This window comes from Dasypus novemcinctus, chromosome 21 (genome assembly GCF_030445035.2).
Source record: "Dasypus novemcinctus isolate mDasNov1 chromosome 21, mDasNov1.1.hap2, whole genome shotgun sequence".
NCBI classification, from domain to species: domain Eukaryota; kingdom Metazoa; phylum Chordata; class Mammalia; order Cingulata; family Dasypodidae; genus Dasypus; species Dasypus novemcinctus.
In genome coordinates, this window is record NC_080693.1 from 71,362,471 (window position 1) to 71,383,776 (window position 21,306).

At 40.2% G+C, this 21,306-nt stretch overlaps 1 protein-coding gene and 1 non-coding gene across 4 annotated transcripts in view; both read right to left on the bottom strand.

Moving 5' to 3' along the window:
• PRKCA (protein kinase C alpha) overlaps positions 1-21,306 on the bottom strand; it is a 426,048-nt gene that overhangs the window by 353,788 nt on the left and 50,954 nt on the right. The gene's annotated exons all lie outside the window — the stretch shown is intronic.
• LOC111764394 (U6 spliceosomal RNA) lies at positions 1,609-1,715 on the bottom strand. Its single transcript, XR_002797015.1, has one exon. It is a non-coding gene; the product is annotated as a U6 spliceosomal RNA (small nuclear RNA).

The window sequence follows — 21,306 nt, forward strand, 5'->3', positions numbered from 1 at the left end:
TATCTGATCATTGTGTGCTTGTCTTCTTTTTAGGAGGCACTGAGAAACAAACATGGGACCTCCCATGTGGGAAGGAGGCGCCAAGTGACTTGAGCTACCTCTGCTCCCTCTTGCTGTGTCTCTCATTGTGTTCCTTGTGTCTCTTCATGCATTATCTCATTGCATCATCTTGTTGCGTCAGCTTGCCACGCCAACCTGTTGTGTCAGCTTGGTGTCTTGCTTGTCTTCTTTAACAGACACTGGAACTAAACTTGGGACCTCCCATGTGGTAGGCAGGTACCTAGCTGCTTGAGCCACATCCACTTCCCCAAGATTATGTTTAATAACAAAAATTAGAAAAACCTCCAAAATTAACTCAAAATGGATTACAGAACCTAAGTATAATATATAAAGCTATAAAACTCTTGGAAAAACCATTGGAGTAAATCTTTGTGACCTTGGATTAAGCCATGGTTTCTTAGATAGGTTTCCAAAAGCACAAATGGCCAGAGGAAAAAATGAATAAATTAGACTTCATCAAATTCAAATTTTGTGCTTCAAAGGACACCATCACAAAAGTGCAAAGACAACCCACAGAATGGGAGAAAATATTTGAAATCATGAATCTGATAAGGGACTTTTATCTAGAATATATAAAGAACTCTTACAATTCCACAATAAAAAGACAATTTAAAAACGAGCGAAAGATTCAAAGAGTCATTTCTTCAAAGAAGATATACAAAGGCCAACATGTTCATGAAAAACTGATCAACATCATCATTAGCCATCAGGGAGATGCAAATCTAAACCATAATAAGCAATCATTTCACACCTACTAGGGTGACTAAAATAAAAAAGACTATAACAAGTGATGGTGAGGATGTGGAGAAATTGAAACCCTTATACATTGCTGGTAGAAACGTAAAATGGTTCCACCACTGTGGAAAATAATTTGGCAGTATATAGTAGCATTATTCATAATACCCAAAAGGTAGAAACTACCCAAATATTCATTACCAGACAAATGGATAAACAAAAGGTGGTATATCCATATTATGGAATACTATTCAGAAATAAAAGGGAATGAAATACTGATACATGGTAAAACATGGGTGAAAAGATTATGCTAAATGAAAGAGGACAGACATAAAGGGCTACATGTTGTATGATTCCATTTATGTGAATGTCCAGAAGAGAGCTGGGGAGGGGTTGCCAGGGCCTGGGGTCAGGGGAGCGTGGGGAGTGACTAATGGGGATGGGGTTACTTTCTGGGGTGATGAAAATGTTCTAAAATTATGTAGTGGTGACAGCTGCACAACACAATGAATATACTGAAAACTAGTGAATTATATACTTTAAAAGGTTGAATTTTAGTACGTGGTGAACTATATTTCAATAACATTGTTAATAAAAATTTGCATTAAGTGGCAGGGCATAAAAAATTAGAAGAATCTTGACCCTAAAATAGATTGAGTGTAAATTACCATCTCTATCAATGATTTTTGTTGTTGTTGTTGTTGTTGTTGTTGGAGAATTCTCACTACCTGACTTTATCTATTTATTTATTCATTACCTTTTATTTTTATTTATTTTTAATTTTTTAAATTTTCTTTTAAGTGTTACATTCAAAAAAATATGGAATGCTTCATGAATTTGCATGTCATCCTTGCGCAGGGGCCATGCTAATCTTCTCTGCATTGTTCCAATTTTGGTATACGTGCTGCCAAAGCGAGCACTATCAATGATTCTTAACTTCCTTTTATCCATTCACACTGAACAGCAACAAATCAATAATAGAAATAAGCTGTACCTGGGCTCTACATCAGCCCAGCCGCCCGTCGACCTGCCTCAAGGTCCTGAGGCGCCAAAAGGGTAAGAAGATTGCAACGCTCTAAACTCCGAGGCTAGGCGTTCCTAATAGGAGTGCAAACCCCTTAGCTTACAGAGGTTGCCCTAAGCTCAGAACTGGCTCTGGACTGAAACTGCCAGCATCTTCTCTGCCCAGCCCTGCAGGGCTTCTTCACCCACGTGTGCTATTTGACACCAGCAGGGAGGAGTCCCTAACTTACCTTTCCAGCCCATTCTCTCCACACACAGCAAGGCAAGGTGCTATATAGGGCCACAACCCGGGGCAAGGGAACCCCTTGTTCCCCCTCTCTCCTTCTACCTGGGGTGGTTCATCAGACCTGCGTAGCTTGCACTGGAGCATAAAATCCAGAGCTCCCAGCTTGGGAGGCGCCCCCCGCCCCACTTGCCCCATCCAGCAAGCCGGCTGCTGCTTTCTGCCATGGCATTCTGTTCCCTATACCAGCCTCCCCCACAGAGATTAGCCTCTGACTGGTCTCTGAATCCCCCCTCTTGTGGCAGAGCTTCCCAAAGCTGGGTGCACATTAGAGTCACCAGGAGGCATTGCTAAAGCACAGATTCTGGGCCTGGAAATTCTGGTCCAGCTGGCCTGGGGAGAACCCAGGAATCTGCATTCCCACCAAGCTGAGTCTGCTGGTCCAGGAACACACTCCAAGGAGAGCTGCTATAGAGCCCTGCACCCAGCAGACAAAGGAGGCCAATAAATATCAAATAAACAACGGGATCTTCCCCAAGATCATAAATCTTGCTTTACAAGAGCCCCACCATGTCATTATCCATGACCTCAATTGACCTTACACCAACTCACATCATTAGGTGAGGCAGGTACAGGCATCCCGGAGGATCCCCAGACTTAGGAGGATTAAGCAATGTGCCAGGTCCGTACGGGTAGGACTGGACAGAGCTGGTCTTAAAATGCGGGAATTGCAAGGCATACAGCAGAGCTTCTCTGAGCCTCTGTGTCTTTATAGAGAGAGAGCTTCCTCCTTGCATCTCTTTCCCCAATTTAGTTTTTCCCTGCTAAATGGCCCGAATGGTAAAAGAACCCCCAAGGAAAGAGAACTGACTTTTTAAAATTGATAGAAACACACATACATACACACAGAAATCATCAGGAACTGCCCCCAGAGTTTTAACAGCACATACTTCACGAAAGGAGCAGGAGACCCATGTGGAACATGTGGAATGCAGTCTACATGGGATGCTGAAATACAATATGCCTGGGATGTTTTTTCCAAATATTTAAACTGGCTTCACCAAGGACTCACAGGCTAACAGGGCAAAATGCGGCACACTAAAGAGACCAGCCAGAAGAAGCACCACTGGCTCCACTTCCCAGCAAGCGGGCCAAGGTGGCACAAGCCCTCCTTCACCGCAAGGCCCGAGGCTCACTCGGGCTCGGCTGGCAAGTCAGGCCCAAACGCCCCTATCCGACCAAGCTCATGTTCTTCCGGTCTTTGGAGACGCGGGTGTTCCAGGTGACAGTCAAAAAATATTCATTAACAAGGCTAAGGAGCTGGCTTTTCCTAAAACGTTTATGATCTACATCCAGAATGATTTCTAATTCAACTCACCTCATTTTCTCCCCCTCTATGCCTAATCCTCTCAAAACTTCTGCTGACCAGAAATCCTCTGCAGAGTAGACAGGTAAGATTATAAATTCCTCCATTAGACCTCAAATGCCTGCATTAAACTATTAGCCCCTCGAGGCCACCTACCACGCAGAATGAGGACGATTCAACAAAATGACTAAGAATGAGCTTAGCAGGCACTCAGTAAAATGGCAGCGGTAATTACGCTTTACATCCTCCCCTGCAGCTCCCCACAGAGCAGGGCTAAGCATTCCCTGAAACTCAGCTTCCTTTAACAACATCAACCAATTCAGGGGGCTGAGGTGTGGTGGGGACTGGAGGATGGGGCAAGACACCAGACAGCGGCGTCTCCTCCAGGCTGGGCCAGAGCCACTGTGACAAGCCAGGAAGAGGCCTGTGAGGGCAGAGGAGACCAAGGGGCTACCAGCGGCCCCTGAGGGCAACACACCTGGGAGTGCACCAGTGGCTCCAAAAAGCAGGCTCTCTGCTCCTCCAAAAGGGATGCTGAAGCCACACACAGCCCTCGGGCCCCCTAAGGCACCTGACAGCCGGTAAAGACCCACACCGAGAGGTGAGGAAACTGGTCAAGCAGGGAGAGCTCAAGTGCCCACTGAGGCAGCTGTGAGGGAAGGACGGGATGGGAAACCCATCCTCAGAGTGGGAGCGCCCGAGGCCAACCGAGGCAGCCCCGCCGGCCCAGTACCCACCCCGGGGTAGCTCTGGAACCACCTGCTGGCAGGGAGAGGCTATCCCCTCTCCCTAGGAAGATGGAGGCAACTCCAGAGAGGGGAGGCCTCCCTCCAGCAGCGCCCCGCCCCACCTCCACCCTCTGGGAATGAAGAGGCTAACAAATAACTCGCTGACGTCAAGATCAGCTCAAAGGGTTGCTGGAGGGCTGGGGTTAACTGATAAAATTGCAAACAGCAGAGGAGGATTTAATCTGGCTCCGTGCCTAAACCTTGAATACTAGATGTTTTAAATACCAAGAGATAAACTACCTTAGCCTAGGAGGGAAACTGATGATAAAAACAGAAGGAAGGATGTCAATGTCACCTTCAGGGCCGAGGTTAATTGGTTTAGCTTCTCTGTGATTATCTCCATCTAAATCCCTGAGAGGCAAAAACAGTATCAATAATCAACTTTATATGTTTACAAAGCATAGGGTTATTTGTTGGTTTACTTGCAATAATTGGTGATGGAAAAAGATAAAATACAGAGAAGCAGAAAGAAAAATAAAATCACCAGTCGGATAAATATTGCAGACATTCTGGTACATATCCTTACAGGCCTTTAGAAAAAGAAAATGTGTAGCTGTTAACACAGGGGCAGTTCTACACACTGGTAGAAGCACAAGGGCTCCGGAGGCCAACTGCTTGGAGGCTGTGTGACAGTCACTTACCCTCTCTGGGCCACAAGCCCCTCATCAGAAAATAGGGAGAACATTAGTTCCAACTCATAAGTTTGTCGTAAGGATTAAATGAGATTAATACATTTCAAGTGTGTAGCACAGGAAGCAGTCGGTAAACATTAGCTTTATTATTTTATATTTACAATAATGTTCTTCAGCCTGATTTTTCATTTACTCAGTTATCATAAGCATCTTTCCATTATAACCAATAAATATACTTCCACATTTTCATGGCTAATAGCTATGTGCAACCCAGTGTATGCATGGGCCATACATTAGTCTATCCCCCTTTGTTGCCCTTTTAGATTTTTGCTAATTTTTCCCTTTGACAGTTGACACTATGTTGAGCACATGTATACATCCATTTCAGCAGACCCAACCAATCCATTTCTTGTGGAAACTCCCCAGAGAGAATTGCTAAGAAATAATATATTGATATAATTATTTTTTTTGTTTTTTTAAATTTTTTAAATTAATAGAACACAAGGAAAGTTACATTAAAAAATATAAACAAAAAACATAAGAGGTTCCCATAAAACCCACTCCCCACTACATCATTTTTGTAAATTGTATTTTTTTTTAAGACATATACATCACAAAAAAACTGTTAAACACTAAAAAATATAAGAGGTTCCTGTACACCCCCACACATACTCCTCCCACACCAACAACCTCTCTCATCATTGCGGCACCCTCATCGTACTATACTGATATAATTATGTGGGATTTGGCTTTTGGACAAAAAGTGAAAATTAAGGATTTCAGAATATCTTCATAGTAAGTAATATATATAACATAAAATAAAACAAAGTCACAAAGATTAAGCCAAGGGCAAAAGTTTCTTAAATTTTACATTATCAAGATTACCACCTCTCAGGAAAGTTTTTGTAAATGTCCCACTGCTTACATTTTAAAGAATTAGTGATTCACCAGTCCATCTGAACATCTATGAAACGTTCTCTTTATATGCAGATTCAGAGTGTGTCTCTCCATTTTTAGCTGTAATAAATGCATATCTAACTTTTAGGTGGTTTCTGTAAGAATTTCTAATTTGGCAATTTGGCAATTGGAGCTAAAAATCCACAAGCAACCAAGACGTTGGACTTAAAAACAATGTCTCTCTAAGACTGAACACAATCACCTGCATCTGCAGATTCTGGGACCCAACCAGACCTACCGAATCAAAATCCCAGAAGCTGGGGATGTATTTTCAAAACAAGGTCCCCAGGAGATTCTTCTACATGGTAAAACATAGCAGGTACTATGATTACCTGATACATAATTACCAATATTCATACCACCACCACCACCACCACAGCCAGCCTCTATCCACATTGTACATCATTTCAACTTCAGCTTCTTTTTGTTTTTTACAAGCACTTTAAAATTTTCAATTCAATCATTAAATGCCTATTATGTGGAAAACTGAGGGTTAATCTGTGCAGAATTGGTAAAATGGTTATTTATAAATCTTTGGAAATGAATAGAAATGGTGAAAGCACATCATAGTGTCTGTTAACTAGCAGAGCTAGTAGACTGGTTGAAAGGGGAAACAGGACATTGATATCACTAGAAGGAAAGTTTAAAAATGTTAATGGGGGAAGCGGACTTGGCCCAATGGATAGGGCATCTGCCTACCACATGGGAGGTCCAAGGTTCAAACCCCTGGCCTCCTTGATCCATGTGGAGCTGGTCCATGCGCAGTGCTACTGCACGCAAGGAGTGCCCTGCCATGCAGGGGTGTCCCCTGCGTAGGGGAGCCCCACCATGCAAGGAGTGCGCCCTGTAAGGAGAGCTACCCAGCGCGAAATAAAGTGCAGCCTGCCCAGGAGTGGCACCGCACACACGGAGAGCTGACACAAGATGACACAACAAAAAGAAACACAGATTCCCAACAAAAAGAAACACAGATTCCCAGTGCCGCTGATAAGGATAGAAGCAGTCACAAACGAAAACACAGCAAATGGACACAAGAGCAGACAACTGGGCGGGGGGAGAAATAAAAAATTTTTTAAAAATGTAACAGGACTGTATAATATACTGAAACCTCATGTGAAATATGAATATGGATAATGTTGCATATAAAACTTTTTACAAAATATGAATACAAATAAATTAGAGAGACAGAAATAGTATAAAAGCTATGTACCGAAGGAGAAGCATAGAGAGATTAAGAGATGATGAGGTTTTTTTGTCTTATTATTATTATTGTTGGAATAATGAAAAAGCTCTAAATAATGACTGAAGTGATGAATGCACAACTATGTGATTATACCAAATACCACTAACTGTACACTTTGGGTGGATTTATGCTTTATTGATATGTACCAATAAATTGATTTGTTTAAAAAATGCCTATTATGCACCAGTCTTCAGGTAGGAGACTTTCAGGAGACAATCTTGTACCCAAAGAACCACTTTTAAGAAGAGAATCCATTTGGATTTTACCCAATATTGTCAGATGTAATAAAGACTTCGGCCAATAGGTCATACCCTTCTTGTTCTAGTGTGTCGTGTAAGTGGTCTTTAACAGGAAGCATATATATTACAGCTAAAACCCTGTAGGTGGTTACAGCACTCCTCTATGCCAGTCCCTGCTCTAAGAACTGTATATATTTGGTATATTTTTAAATTTATTTAATTTCTATGACAATCCCCATGCAGCAAGTGCTATTATTATCCGCGTCTTACAGAAGAAGAAACAGAGGCAGAGGTAAGTGAGTAAAGCAATGAATAAAAGTTCGAGGTGGCAGAGTTGGGACTTTGGATTTGGATAGTTAGCCCAGGCTAGATCATCCCTCTAAGGTTCAAAGTCCACCCACTCTTTACCTTGAGGAAGTTCATTTCCAACAGTCTTATGCAAACCTGAATTTCAAGGAAGTCACACAAACAATTCTCAATTTGTTCTGACTTACCCTCCACCTCATAAGTGACTCTAGGGTGGTTGCAGGCAATTTAGGATCAGCTGATGAGAATCCTGGCTCCAACTGCTGTTGCTTGTTGAAAATCTAGACTGAACTCTTCTTTTTTTTTTAAATTTCTCTCCCCTCCCCGCCTCTTGTTGTCTGCTCTCTATGTCCATTCACTGTGTGTTCTTCTGCATCTGCTTGAGTTATCCAAGGGAACTGGGGAACTGCATCTCTTTTTTGTTGCATCATCTTGCTGCGTCAGCTCTCTGTGTGTGCGGTGCCACTCCTGGGCAGGCTGTGTTTTTTTACACGGGGTGGCTCTCCTTGCAGGGCACACTCCTTGTGCGTGAGGCACCCCTACGCGGGGATGCCCCTGAGTGGCACAGCACTCCTTGCACATCGTAGCACTGCGTGTAGGCCAGCTCACCACACTGGTTAGGAGTCCCTGAGGATCGAACCCTGGGCCCTCCCATATGGTAGATGAATGCTCTATCAGTTGAGCCATGTCTGCTTCCCTCTAGAGTGAACTCTTAACTGGTATGAAATGATATTTTTTTTTTGCCAAATGAGGGAACTATAAAAATAAATGTATATATCATCTCTTTTATGTGCTACCTGCATTCTGTAGTCACACATGCATAACCATAAACTTGCACCCTTTGTTGGAAATATGCAGGAAACGATTATTTCTTTCTGGGATTCACTAAGGAGAAATGCTGGAGGCAACATACACTTAACACCCTATTACATGCGATCATTCTCTCTACAGGTGTATTTATCTGTATAATAAAGTGGCTACAAGCTTGGACTCTTGAGTTTGAACCCACACTCAGCAGCTCACTCTTTGCCCCTAGCAGATTACTTAGATTCTCTATCCATCAGTATCTTCCTCTATAAAATAAGGAAGATAATAGTACCTAGTATATAGAGCTATCGTGAGGGCTAAATTAAATAATGTGCATGACATGACTAGCTCACATCTGGCACCTGTTAAGTGGGCAATAACTTTTAACTGCTCTATTTACCATCCCTGTCTCTAAAGCTTATCAAAATGATTGCTTTATTCACTGTTTCACTCAAGCTAATTCTGTCTGAGCCACTGTGGAGGTAGAGATGACATCAACGGCTGTCCCTACCATCAAGAAGGCTTCAATCAAGTACAAGTGACAAGTAGGGTGACCATATGTCAGGGTTTGCCAGGACAGTCCCGGTTTATGCCTGTTGTCCCAGCTTAATTATTAATGGTGCTCCGTGCTCCACTCTCAAAAGTGTCCTGGTTTGGAAGATAAATTAAATGTCACCTTAGTGATAAGACACCTGAGCAAAAAGCTGTGGTGGCTGGCAGTACTGAAGAGGTGGCACAGCAGTGAGGCAGAACAACAGCTTGAGCTCTAGGCAGGGTGGAGGGCTCACTTCTGCATGGCAGATCAGGGCAGGCACTTGGAGGTGGCATCTTGGCGGGCTGGATGGGTAAGGAGGAGGAAACATAGGTTGGGGTGGGGCACAGCTGAATCATGGAGGATGGAGAAGACCGACCATTGGTGGGCTGTCACCCCAACTCACTTCCTCTGTTCTCCCAGGAAAGCGGAGAGAGCCACACTCAACAGTGAAGAGAGGCAGGGGGCTTGTTTATGACAAAATGACTCCAACCATTCTACTGGGCCATTTGGGGAAGAGAGGGAAAATATCTGGAGATTATATAAATACTTCAAGGCCCCTAAGTTAAAAATTTCCAAGTTTATTAATCATTTATCTCAGCATTGATTGCTTTAATCTGATCAATGTCTAGCTGAAGTCAGCCTCAGGGAATTAATTTTAATAAGAGGATAGGAAGAGGAGACTCGCCTGCATAGGTTTCAGTTCTGCTCTCACAGGTCCTTCTTCTCCCCCATTTTAGGAAGAATTCTTGGGACCTGAGAACCATTGTCCCACAAGCCTCCTACACAAGTACGGGGATGTCTTGGACCTCATTAGATGGGTATAATCACTGAAGCTCATTAAAAAGAGGCAAGAGCTCAGAGGTTTTGCAATAGTGAAGAGCCTATGATGAAACCCCAGCACTTAATAGTGTTTCACCTTTGTCTGCCCTTAGGCAGAGTTTCTGGTTAATCAACACAAATGACAACAGCATTGAATTCCAGACAATATACAGTTCTGAACTAATGCCTGTAAGCAACATTTTACAACCACTTGGGAAGAAAGTGCCAGTCAAGGCTCAACAAATACACTAGAATGAAGTTTGAGAAGGAAGGGCCTCAGGGAGTCATAGAGGAGACCCCCTCATGGTGAGGTTGATACATACCCTGGGTCAGATGATTATCTGGACCAGGCTAGAAGCAAAACCCAGACCTCTAGCTGCCCCCTTTACTCTAAAACTAACTAAACCAATCGTGAGGCTTCAGCAGGAATCACAATATTTATTTTTTTATTTCTACGGAATTTTAAAAATTCTGTTCACAGGTATCTTTCCATATAAAGAAGCACTTTTCTATCTTTGTATTATAAATGAGGAACATGATACCAATATGCTAAGAGATTTGTTACTGGTCAAACTTCCCTGGAATAGTCGAGACGAGCCTAGATTTTCAAAATGCCCAATCAGCTACAGTCCTTTACATCAAAAGGCATAGAATTCAATACGAGGAAAGAGTCATCAAAATTATATGAGCTCTGGCAGAAAGGCTGCTAAGTGGAAATTTGGGATGCTATAGTAGAAGTTCTGAGTTCACTACTCAACAATCTGGACAACTTACCAAGCACCTCCTTACAGTATAGTAATTTCATGTTATTCATTTATATTACCTCTATAAAAGGGAACTGCACCTGTGGGACAACTGATAAACACAAAGAATTCATTGCAAGTAATGTCTCTTAAATGCTTATTTAGGGTTAGCACTCAGTAAAGTTTATTGGGCATCTATTTTGCATGAGAACCTTTCACATATATCATCTCAATTTATCACTACAGGTTTGTGAGGTTGATATTGTCCCCAGCTGACAGATGAGTCAACATAATGAAGGTGAACGTGAATAATCTGCCCACTATCATAAAGCCAGTAAAGGACATAGTGTCAATTTAAATTTGCTCTTATCAGACCAAGTACTAGTTGTTTAGACTCCAAAATGACTGCTTTTTATCTAATGCAGTTAGTCATTTCAGCAGAAAAGAAAAACAGACCACATCAGCCCATCTTACCCCATTTACTACCATGACTGTCTTTTAAAATGATGACAGTTTAACAGTTTGATGGGCTAAGAACTCTAAATTCAAAAACGCAAAGAAATACTAAAGCCCCAGATTTCTACAATTTCTCATTTTTAAATACATTTTAAAACACTGTTGTAGGCATAGTGGGAGATCTTATTGGCTATCTCCTTCCCCTCTGAATTGCTATTTAACAATCTCTAGCTTCCAGATCATAATTTTTCACCTGTCCTCCTAGCTTTCATTAAGTCTCTTATTCACAGTGTGGCCAGAGGCTTTTTCTTAGCTCAGGTTCCAGTGAATTGGAATTCTTGGCCAACAGCCCAGGCACGTCTGCTGAAGGATGAACAGCAGGCTTCTTTCTTTCTATTTCCTAACACCAACTTCTACAAAGAACACTAGGACCCTTTTTGTTTGCTTAAAGAAATCAGATTTTGTGAACTCAACTTGGTCCTGTTAAAAACTTATCAGACTTCCAAATTGGTTGCAATTTGCAGCCAGTTATACGGGCTTTGCTTTTAGTATCCTGAAAGCAATGTTTTCAAAAGATTTTATTTTTACCCTGACAACATAATTATCTGAAAACAGGGAGGGCAGGGATAGAGGGCCACCTCAAAAGATCACTTTGATGTGAAAATTATTGCTATATAGAGGCCAACATGGAATGAAAATCCCAAATGTGCATCTCAAATCATTTAACAATTTAGATAATGACTTAATTTAAAATTCCGCTCAGTGTTAAGTGCCTCTTTAAGACGGGGTTTCAGTACTTTGTAGGTGTCTTTTGTTTTGTTTTGATCTTAAATCATAGAAAGTTCATTGGTAAATTCTTCAAACCAGGAGAAATGCACATAAGATTTACAGGAGTAAGAAAGTCCCCATCCCTTCTTTCAAAGAAATTGGCCAACAGAGCTGGCTAGTTACTTCCAGTTCATTTTCTCCATAGGACGGCCTGCCTGAGTCATCTGTCATTCTTCTTGCCTTTCTCTTCCAGTCTTGCTATTTAACTCCTTCTAACCCATGGGCTATTAGTTAACTTTGACAAACTCCAGACAACAAAATTCATATGCTCAATTCAGTTAATAGATCAAGTATTGTCTCTTCTGCATTCACCATTTGTTTCACCTCTGTAGAAAACAGAACTGCCCATTCAGCTTTTAACCTCTGTACAAGGCCCTGAAAATAAGAACACAAAGGCAATTTATTTTTCAACAAGCTAGTTAGGTGAACATCTCTATGAAAAACTGGAAAAAGTATAGGATAATCAAGTTTTGCTTTAAAGTACATTCTTTTTCTACCAATAGCAATCTGTTTATATTATTTATTTTCTTAAAGTACTACTGTGGCATTATTTATTTTCTTAAAGTACTACCGTGGCAAATACCTGTTGGTAAATTCATAAAAAGATAAACTGTACTATATCTATAAGGCCAACTCTGTTATCTTAAATTAAAAGTTATAATTTTTTAAATGCAGAAAAAAAAGCTTCTTATAGGTGGGAAGGTTATGACAATCTGTGGGGATGATTTCAGTGGCAAATTTATAATTACCACAATCTAAAGAATAAAGCAAACTTTAAGAGTACAAAATATCCTGGTCATACTATGGACATGTAATTGATAACCCAAATGTCTCATTCTCATTTCTGACTACTCAGGAATGACAACAATTACCTATTTCAAAATGCTTTCTGCATATAAACAAAAAGAAAATGAAGACTACATTACTGCCAACGCTCAATTCATAACAACAAAGAAAAACCATGGTTCAGAAGACATTAAATGGTGCATAATAAATCATTTATGGTACGCTTTGGCATGCGTCTTATTCTGCTTTTTAAATAAGGATGTTATGATAATCAGGCAGTATCAAACATTCATAAATATGTTTTCTCAGTGGATATACATTGAATAAAATCAATTTTCTGACAAGGAGCGTCATCTTCATTTTAAGAAATATTTATTGCGCACTTGGGATTCCATGGGGCTTATTATAGTTACCACAGGGTATACAAAAAGTTAATCTATTAGAGGAAATGCAACAATAAGTATAAAATAAGCACAGAATAATGTCGTCAGTAAAGGGAAGCAGGATAGTGCTTGAGAGCACAAACTCTTGAGTCATATATATCTAAGGTAGGCAGTTTCCATCTGTGAAGTGGGATTAAATGAGATCATGCACATAAAGAGCTTAGCCCAGGGTCAGCTACTTTGTCCCTCTCCTTTTCCTCCTCCAGCATTAGGGCTTTATGAAGCCAGTAGGACTGGAAAATCTTTCTCCCCCTTCCTTCTGCCCTCTCCTGCAGGACATAATTATTGCCAACACTTACTATTCCAACTGTCTTGCTCAGGAGATATTAGAAATCCAACATAATGCTGAATTTGGGGACTTTCCAGAAAGTCTGCCCTTCTAATTCCAGTTGGTCCTCCCTGCATAAGCCTCAAGAAAACTCTATAAAGACAAGAATCTATTCTAGGAACATGAAGATAAGAAGATAAAGACTGCTAAAATGCTACGTCCTCCCTTTCTTTCCTCCTAATGTTTGGGAGGTAATTGTTTCTTTTAAAAAGAGTCTTACAGATAAGACTTTTGGGGAGTCATTAACACATAAAATTGAAGCTACTGCTTTTCAAATACCTGATGCAATTGGATTCTTTGGTTCTGAAATTAGTTTGCAAGTGGGAAAATATTATTTCAAAGTGTCCCCAAGCCACCTATGCAGAAGTAAATTACTTGGATTGACCTAAAATTAGAAGAAAAGGTTGTAGAAGCCCACAATACGATGGAAGGATGGAAATGAGGAAAAAGAACAGAAAACCACTGGCTGAATGTATACATTAATGTGTGTGTGTGAGGATGAACGATGGAGAGGTGGAAACCCCCAAATCAGGGAGCCCCCTCCATGTCATGTATCACGGCCAGCTGGCAGGCATCAAGCCCGCAGCTTCCCCAGCTCCTCACTTCGGCTACACTCACTTCCTGCTAATCTGCTGAGGGATCTAGGGTCTCCCAGCCTTTGCTCACCCTGTACCCTCCCTCTGCGATGCCCTCCTCTTTAGGTGGCTACTTGGTGAAAACCTACCCATTCTTTAAGACCAAGTTCAAATGTTACTTCCTCAGTTCCTATTCTTTGGCTCCAAGCCACTTTGGTTCATACCTCTTTGATGGCATTGGTCATTATTTGCCTTTTTTATTGTAGGCTTCCCCCTTGTGTGTTACTCCCATGTAATTACAACCTTCCTAAAAGTCTGCCCCTGGCTTGTCCATTTCAGCTTCCCTTCTTGTGGCTAGCGCCCTGCGGAACACACAGAAGCTGCCCATAGCCAAACTGTTGAATTGAATTGGCCTTATTGGAACAGGACTTTGTAACGAATTTGCTTGTAAGAGTATTAATTCACCAAAGAATAGACAATTTACCTCACTAAGAAATCAGGACTCATTACTTATGGAAAGTGAGGAGATATCATTATATTCTGATGAGTAGTTTATTTCAGAGTATAAAGGACAGCAGTTCCACTGGGCATGCCACTGCTTCAAACCATTATTACTTAGTCATTATTTCATCAAAGATTTATTTCATGCAACTGCAATGGAAAAAAAGATTACCCAAGTGTAAAGAAACTTATGATCAAATAATATGAGTGTTGACTGAGCAAAATAAAACACAAAGCTAGATTTTCAACGTTTAAGGCACACCTTGGTGCTAAAATTTGGGGATATCTTTTAATCCAAATGTACACATCGGCAAAAGCAAAAAAGGGTGAATTTTCAGTGTGAATGAAAGGACAAACAATTACCCAGGGCATAAAACGATTTGCTGGGATTATCGACCATTTTTTGGTCTGTCTCTAATACATAAGATTTCTAGGATCTCAAGGACTCCAGGACACTATTGTGATAAAGCAACAGCACATGTCAGAGGCACCTACAAACCCACAAGACACCAAGCTAGGCAACAGGGTATGAATTTCTCCATCAGGTAACAGCTAGTGGACCTCACCAATTATTTCCTGGGTACCAGCCCCACAAGACACAAAGGTAAGACTTCATCTCTGCCCTAAGGAATCCAGGATCTGCTGAAGGCAACAAATACCAGAAAAACATTGCACAGGTCTATAATAGAAACACTGGAATTATGGAACAACTGGCCAGAGGACAGAAAAAAAAAACAAAAAACAAAAATACTCATCCTGAAGACTTGGGAGGCATTAGCCAGGCTGAAAAATGGGGAACATTACACTCGGAGGAACCACCAATAAGAGGCAAATAGGTGATACATACAATGAAAAAATTTTTTTAAGATTTATTTATTTATTTCCCTCCCCCGTCCCTCCATTGTCTGCTCTCTGTGTCCACTCACTGTGCATTCTTCTGTATCTGCTTGTATTCTCACTATGCGGCTCCGGGAACCGATCCTGGAACGTTCCAGAGTGAGAGAGAGGCTGTCATTCTCTTGTGCCACCTTGGCTCCCTGGTCTGCTGCGTTTATCATTGCCTCTCCTCTGTGTCTCTTTTTGTTGCATCATCTTGTTGCATCATCTCTCCACATGGGCCAGCACTCCTGTGCAGGGCAGCACTCCTGCACGGGCCAGGACTCTGCGTGGGCCAGCTCGCCACACAGGCCAGCTTGCCTTCCAAGGAGGCCCCAGGTGTCGAACCCTGGATCTCCTATATGGTGGATGGGAGCCCAACTGCTTGAGCCATGTTCGTTTCCCCATACAATGAAAGTTTACTCAGTCATAAAAAAGAATGATGAACGGATCCATGCTACAACATTGATGAACCTTGAAAACATTATGCTAAGTGAAATGAGCCAGAAACAAAGGACAAATTGTATAATTTCACTTTTATGAAATACCTATATATACTTATCACCACCACAAAATTTTTTAAAAAGGCAAATGGGCGAGAGAGAGCACATCCCTTTCTAGAAAACACAAGTGACTCAGTAGAACAGGAGGAGGAGACTGTCATGAGATGAAGCTGCAGCCTTGGCAGCAAGGCCACGGGGAACTCTCTCCCGTTGCTCGTTGCTCTCCCTTGAGAGGTGGACTCCACTAGGAAGTGAGACAAAACAAACATGCTCAAGAATATTAACTATTATCATTATTATCCTTATTATTTTACCAAACTAGCTATATCTGATTCACTTGATTTCTTAGTTGAAAGATAAAGCAAATCTGTAAGCACCAAGAATCAGTGACCACCTTCAATCAAAGATAACTAATTGAAAAGCAGAAAAAAGAAGAGAGGGTAGCATCAATGCTGTTGGTAAAATAAATGGATAAATAAATAAATTCCAACGTACACATCTCCAGAAAGAACTACAAAAGAAGGATCAATAGATGATCTGCTCTGGTATCTGAAGTCTGAAGATCCAGAATGGATGCTTTATGATGAATGGCTTGTTGATACATGGGTCCCGGAATGTAAACAAGGACAAGGTTTCACTCACAGACTTCCCCTTCAGGAGCAGCCTACCTGTCTGATGTGCTGGACCCACCCAAGCAGAGTTCAAGGCCCCACAGCCTTGTGTATAATCTTCAATGAAAACGACATGGTCACAGATCATGGCTGAAGCCTAACTCTGTCTCCGACTCTCCTTTCTATATTTAATCACCTACCCAAAGCAAAATGGAAAGCAAAATGAAACAAAAACCATAAATAAATGCATTCTAAATTCCTTCAGCCGAAAGAAGAAAACACTACTCCAAATATTGCCCAGAACTCCCTCTTCACTTCCCTGAGATTTACTCTCTCCTCCTAAACGCCACTTTGGAACTGACCACCACCAGCTCAATAGCTTTTGAGCCTTGGATTCAATCCACTGCCAGAAAAAGCCAAGAACTGCATTATCCAGTTCAGGTGAGGCATGTGGGGCTTTGAGACTTTCCACAAAGGGATGCATAGGAGAGATACTGCAATTAAGCATCATTTATCCTTTTATTTTTTTAAGCCATTACTTTTTATTTTGAAAGATAATGTCAAACTCTTCACATCATGGCTAGAGTTTGCATGATTAATGAGAAGCAGCTTTTTCATGAAATGCTTGGAGGGGAACAAGTTCTCAGCCTGTTAGATCCAAACATCCCATTTACCTTTAAATCCCACCACCTACCTTTGGTTCCTGACCCACATAAGTCAAAGAGCTGGTCTCACCTCATCATTATCTCTGCCTCAGCTGCCACAAGCAAACATTGACCAGCTCCTCATCTGCACCAGGGCTCCATCCACGGCCCTCCCTCCAACTGCTGAGCAGGGCCAAGGAATATGGACCTCCCCAGACCAGGGCCAGGACTGCTGAACACGCATCAGAGTCTACTGTGGTCAAGTCCTCATGTGGAGGACTGACTGATGCTCTCTAGTTCTCATCCCACCCGCCAAGTATATTAGGGAGTGCCGATCAATTACAGGCAACCTCCTTTGGATCAGTCCAACTTCTAATACCCACTCCCTTATCTTCAGTCAGTACAAAAGATTCTTAGGTTTGCTGAGCTTTTCTAGGGCAGAAGCTTGTCCTTTTAACTTCAAATATTTCAAAGAAGTAAAAGGCACTAACGGTCTTGGTAATCAAGCCCAGAAATGTTTTGAGTAGAACATTATTTTGAAATTATGTTTTTTACACTATTTCAATTGCCACTGCATAGTGTGAAAAAATATTCCCAGTTCTACACGTAAAATGTCGTCTCACAATCTAATTGTCTTCAACGATGTCCTTGTCATACTGCTACAATTACGATCTAGAGAACATTTAAGAGGTAAAAGAAGAGAGCAAAACATAAGGTTTAAACAATGGGCATGGTTTGGTAGGAGTGAAACAGTCAGAGGCTACATGAAATAATTACTTATTCCATTCCATAAAACAATAATTGCAACAAGCTGGCTTAAAGTACTTTGAGTATATGTACAAGTTTATACTTACTATAAATATTTCTATAACCCTTTGCTGTTTCAAACTACTTAAACGAAGGCTTAAAAATCTCTGAAGTATTTTTGGTGCTAGACTAGAATGAACTTTTATTAATATTTGGGATACAGCTTACTGAGTTGTCTGTCAACATCTTCAACCCACCCCTTGGAAAATCTGGAGACACACCTCATTAGATGCTCTACTAAATAAAATCCCACTGAGTCTTCTCTTCAGATGACAAATGAGCTCAAGATGCTCTTGAATCCCTTAAGAGGTCCAGAACCACCGAGCCAGGCTGAGCTTCTTCTATAAACAAGATGATGTCTAAATCCAGTCACCCTATAGTTACAAGAGGTTTATGTCATTACATGGTGTGATCTATTTCCATGATGCAGGTAAGTCAATTTTCCACGTATCAAATCAGGTCCTAAATGTACTTTGTTTAAAAAGGCATCCTTTTTTTTTTTTTTTTAAGAAAACTGTGGCAATTTCAAAATCATTTATAAGTTTATCATTTCTGATGAGTTTAGGTTTTCAAAAATTAAAGTGAGGCTTGTCCATAGACTGTTAGTAATGAAGGCTGGTGGCCTTCAAGGATTTTCTAAGTTCTTTGTTGATGAGTATCTCAGACATAACATCTACATTAAATGTTTTTAAAATTTCCTTGGCCCTTCCCAGATTCATTTTGGAAATGAAAACGCAGAACCACCAAAATTAGAGAAAAAATAAAATTTTATACTAAATTTCCAAGCACCCTTATTTTGGTATGAAGGTGAGTTCAGCTAAGATAAAGAGACAACAAACCAATGAAAGGTGAAGATAACAAGGACTACATTTAAAAAGTCGTATTTAACTTATGGCAAACTAGATTTGTTTCACTACTCACCAAGGTAAAACATTTCCTTAACAGAACCTTTCTTAAGGTACGCTGATCCTAACATCCTGCTAAATTTCTTTTCAACTCCTCAGATTGACACAATGTATATAACTATGGAAATCAAGTGGAAGAACAGGCTCGTTAGTGTGAAAATATGAGGCATTTTTCTTTGTAGGAGCAGGGCCATTTGGATGGCAATCATGAAATGAGTCAGTCATGATGAGATCCTGAATTTATTGGAACAGATCAAATGTGCTAACATCACTCTGGGGATAAAAAATAAAAATTAAAGAGAACAAGTAAAAAGGTGCTGTCACATGTTTTATATGCTGACTACAGAAGGAAGGAATCTAGGATAAAGGAAAAGACTGGTCCCACAAACTATTAAACTTTGCTGCTACACTATAAAGAGCAAGGTAATTGTTGTTTGTGTGTACTTCTTCTTTCTCTTGAAATTAGGTTAGCTGTAGGCCTGAAAATTTAAGAAAAGAATTAGGTGGACTCTAATAGACTATCTATCATCTACTCATAACTATGTTCAAAGAATAGTCTAGGTACGGGAAGGATAAAATATGAATGAATCTGGTCTCTTGACCTCAAAGAATGTATACATTTTGCAGACATTAACACAGAGCATCAGCTAACAGATCAGTTAAGTCTACTTTGTATCCAAAGATGACATGGATTATTCAGTTAGAGTTGAATTCCCTTGTCCTCTCGGGAATAATTGTTTAAATTAAGTGATCAAAAATATCAGAAGGCTGCCAAGGGAAAAATACACTGCAACAAATCACAAACCAACAATAGAAAGGTTTTAGACCTTAGAAATATATATGTCTATATATTTATTTATAAATATTTATACCCAACAAAAATAGTGAAAGATCAACACTTGACACAGACAAGTGCATCTTATTAACTTTCTTCTTCCAAAATGCGCAGACTTGATTATAAAATTCTAAAATGCTAAATGGAGAATAAAACAAAAGATAATGAGACTGTAGTCAGTATATTAATTCTAATTGATATCATTACTCTGTATGACTTTCGTTACCCCTCTCTTTGCTTCCAAGTTCACCAGAAAGAACACTTACCAAGAAACTTCTGCTGTTCCAAAGAAACATTTAGAATCAGGACCAGGCTTCCCTTCCAAGCTACCATAACACAGTCTGCTTTCCCCATTACATTGCATTCAGTGGGCCTTTAAATAACACCATTTACTTTAACGTTAATGATAACCACCAGCTACCAAGTACATACCATGAACCAGACACTATATTAAGAGCGTGTCTGTACCTTATTTCTCATTTAATAGCACAAAACTCTATGAAGAAGGTATTATTATTATTACTTCAACTTTACAGATGAGGAAACACTGACTAGGAAAAGTTAAGTGACTTGTCCAAAATTCACAGTTAATAATCACAAAGCCAGTATTCATTCCTTGTCTAATTCCAAAACCCTATATTCATTACACTTTCCTTAAGTAAATCAAATTAGAAACACGTTTTCTAAAAACTTCATCATAATGCATTCTAAGTCCATATATAAAATTTCATGATTTATTGCTATTTATTGAGATTTGTGTATGCCTCTGCTGCCTTTACTACCAGACAGGCCTTACTATTCTTAATAATTCAAGGTTGCTTTTGCATCTAGTTCATAGCATTAAAAGGTATAAAAGAAATAAAAACAGAATGCCAAATGCTGGTCCAAAACACAAGGGTGATTTAAATCATAGTTGCCTTTGTTGCCTTCCTCCTACCCGTTTCTGTACCCAACCTCTCACCTCCCACCAATTTCTTTACCCCTGAGGTAGAGCCAGTACTCTCAGGAGCTATGAAAGACAACTAGGAGAGCAGTTAGTTGGGAACACTTCCACCTCCTAGCAAACTCCTTACTCCCAGGAAATTATAAAAGAGACATCAACATCCAGAATAATTCTTTTTAAGGGTTACTTTAAGTATCAATGCAACCATCGTTAACTCCTTTGTAAGTCGTATTCACATTCAAATATCTAATTATATGGTTTTTCATTATAAAAATGTCACTTCCTTTAAAATTGGACAATATATAAAGGTAGAGAAGAGATGAAAAGAAAGTCATCCATCATCTTGTCACTTATCACCTTCACTGTTCATGTTTTTCCTATACCTTGATTTTTTTGTGAACATAATTTAATATCTTTCTTACAAGCAGCAGGGTGTACTTTCATAGGCATTTTCCCGTATTATTACATAATCATCCTAAGCAGTGATTTGAAAGAATGTCTAATAGTCTACTACTTGAATACACATACTGATGATCATTGAATTCTTTTTCCCAAAATTAGACATAAAGGATGTTTCCAACTTTTTTGTAATTACATATAAACCAACAACAGACAGGTTTATTATTAATGTGCAAAAACCTTCCAGGCTCAATAACACTTCATCAGGGCTGATTCTTGGAAACAGATTTGCTGAGTCAAAGGATGATGGCCATGATAATGGTGATAACAAAATATTTCAGCCATACAAAAAAACGGAGAGACCAATGAAACAAACACTCATGAACCCAC